This window comes from Rutidosis leptorrhynchoides, chromosome 5, assembly GCF_046630445.1.
Source record: "Rutidosis leptorrhynchoides isolate AG116_Rl617_1_P2 chromosome 5, CSIRO_AGI_Rlap_v1, whole genome shotgun sequence".
NCBI lineage: Eukaryota > Viridiplantae > Streptophyta > Magnoliopsida > Asterales > Asteraceae > Rutidosis > Rutidosis leptorrhynchoides.
This window is the reverse complement of record NC_092337.1, coordinates 153,316,501-153,319,183: the sequence shown is the minus strand read 5'-3', so window position 1 is coordinate 153,319,183 and position 2,683 is coordinate 153,316,501. Positions and strand designations below refer to the sequence as shown.

At 36.5% G+C, this 2,683-nt stretch overlaps 1 non-coding gene across 1 annotated transcript; it reads right to left on the bottom strand.

Moving 5' to 3' along the window:
* Positions 1–1,213: 1,213 nt before the first annotated feature.
* LOC139851125 (small nucleolar RNA R71) lies at positions 1,214–1,320 on the bottom strand. The gene has a single exon (XR_011760485.1). It is a non-coding gene; the product is annotated as a small nucleolar RNA R71 (small nucleolar RNA).
* Between the last annotated feature and the right edge of the window lie 1,363 nt (positions 1,321–2,683).

The window sequence follows — 2,683 nt, the reverse complement described above, 5'->3', positions numbered from 1 at the left end:
ACTAAGATTTAGGTGCTTTAGAATTTTGCGACGCCGTTTTATAAATTTTAGTACCTTTTTAAGTAATTGCCGTTTTAGATATAGAATTCCTTTTAAGCTTTAATACCTTTAGACATAAGTTTTAAATTTTAGTTTTTAGACTTTTAAGTTTCGACGTTTTTCTTTCTTATTTTTATTTTTCGACCTTTTATTTTTCGACGTTTTTCGACGCATTCTTTTTCTTTCTTATTTCTCGACGCTCTAGTTTTTAGGACATAGAATTTTCTATTTATTCTCTAAAATTTCAAAACGAAAAATTATTTTAAGCGGTTAAATTGATAGACATCCAAAATTTTCTGGTTCTTAGTAATAGTTGGATTTATTAGTGGCGAGTTGTGGGCTTCCGATTTAAAGGGTCCTGGCTACCTGCTGCATCTATTGGCTATTCGAAACGTGGGTAAAATCAGAAAAGTCTATTAATTTGATAACTTATATAATTTTTATCTTTTATAACTAATAGGATATTCAGTGAATGCACCGAGCAAAACGTTCACCACCTTTTATACGTTCACCACCTGTAACTCGATCAAGACATCTAGCCAATATTATCGCCGTTGATTTTTCTTTAGAATCATCATCTAGTCGACCAAGTACTCAAATTCAAATTTCCGATAATCCATTTTTTGAACCCGACCTCACAATTGAGAATCCGGAGGATATTCAGGGACAATTCAGAGATCCTGAACCACTAATCATTCCTCATGAACCACAAATTACTCATCCAGAGATTGTCGAGGAACAAACCGTTAAATCAGAATTCTCTAGTGATTTGTATTCAACAAATTCAATTATGGAAGTAACAGAACCTCTAAGTATGGAAGACCGAATGAGAGCCACACGCACGGGCCAAGGTCACGCCATTATTAAGCCAGACATTAATGCGCCAGATTATGAAATCAAAGGACAAATCATACACATGGTAACTAATCAATGCCAATATAGTGGTACGCCAAAAGAAGATCCAAACGAACATCTTCGAACCTTTAATAGGATCTGTACTCTATTCAAAATCAGAGAAGTTGAGGATGAACAGATCTATCTCATGTTGTTTCCCTGGACTTTAAAGGGAGAAGCCAAAGATTGGTTAGAATCGTTACCTGAAGGGGCGATTGATACATGGGATGTTTTATTTGAAAATTTTCTTAAAAAATTCTTTCCGGCATCTAAAACCGTGAGACTTCAAAGAGAAATAGTTACGTTCACACAAAAGCCAAATGAAACTCTATATGAGGCGTGGACAAGATTTAGAAAGTTGTTGAGAGGATGTCCTCATCACGGTTTAGACACTTATCAAATAGTACAAATATTCTACCAAGGTGTCAACGTTGCTACACGAAAAGACATCGACATAACAGCTGGTGGTTCCATTATGAAGAAAACCGCAACTGAAGCTTACAAAATTATTGATAACACTGCCTCCCACTCTCATGAGTGGCACCAAGAAAAAGATATCTTTCATTCATCTAAAGTGGCTAGAGCCAATTCTAGCCATGACTTTGATTCCGTTTCTGCAAAAATTGATGCTTTCGAGAGACGAATGGAAAAGATGACAAAAGATATTCACACAATACGAATCAGTTGTAAGCAATGTGGTGGACAACACTTAACAAAAGAGTGTCACATCGAGCAAACGATGGAACATCGTGAGAATGTTTCCTACATGAACCAAAGGCCGGGAAATAATTATCAAAATAATTATCAACCGCCAAGGCCAAAGTTCAATCGAAATCAAAACATTCTTTACAATCCAAATGGACCCAACAATAACTCATACAACCAACAAGGTCCGAATAACCAACCAACTCAAAACAACACTTTCAATCAACAAAGACCTAGCTTATATAAACCACCACAACAAACCGAAGAGAAAAAGTCAAATCTAGAAGAAATGATGGCAAAGCTAATGGAATCTCAAAAACAATTTATAACATCTCAAACCCAAACAAATGAGAGGTTTGATCAGTCACTAAGAACTCAACAAGCTTCCATTTTGAATCTAGAAAAACACGTAGGTACTCTTGCTAGCATGATGAGTGAGAGGGAACAAGGAAAGCTATCGAGTAATACTGAAGTAAATCCTCGGAATGAGAATGTTAATATGGTTTCAACGAATTCTGAAAAAACCAGCATAAGAAGATGGGAAGGTTTTAGATGTGAGTAACAATGAAGAAGTTACAACACCACCACCACCACCCGAGTATGTAAAACCAGTGGTGGCACCATACAGACCACCCATCCCATTTCAGAGAAAAGAAGTTGAGTATGAGCAAGTAATAGGTAATAAAGTTTGTGATACCTCTGGAAAGAAGAAGAATAATAAGAAAGTACAAGAAACAAAAACCGCAAAGATAAACCCGGTGAAGACAGTTCCACCAAAAGTTCCACCCAGGTTGGGTGATCCGGGTGAATTTATTGTTCCTTGTCTACTTAGTGATTGTGTCATGTATGATGCACCAGCAGATTTAGGTGCAAGTGTGAGTATTATGCCTCTTTCATTATATAAGAGATTAGGAGTAGGTGAGTTAAGTCCAACAGAGATGAGTGTCCGACTCTTTGATCAAACCATTAGGCACCCAGTTGGAATTGCTGACAACCTACACGTTCAAGTGAGTAATTTAACCTTTTTAGTCGAATTTATTGTCAT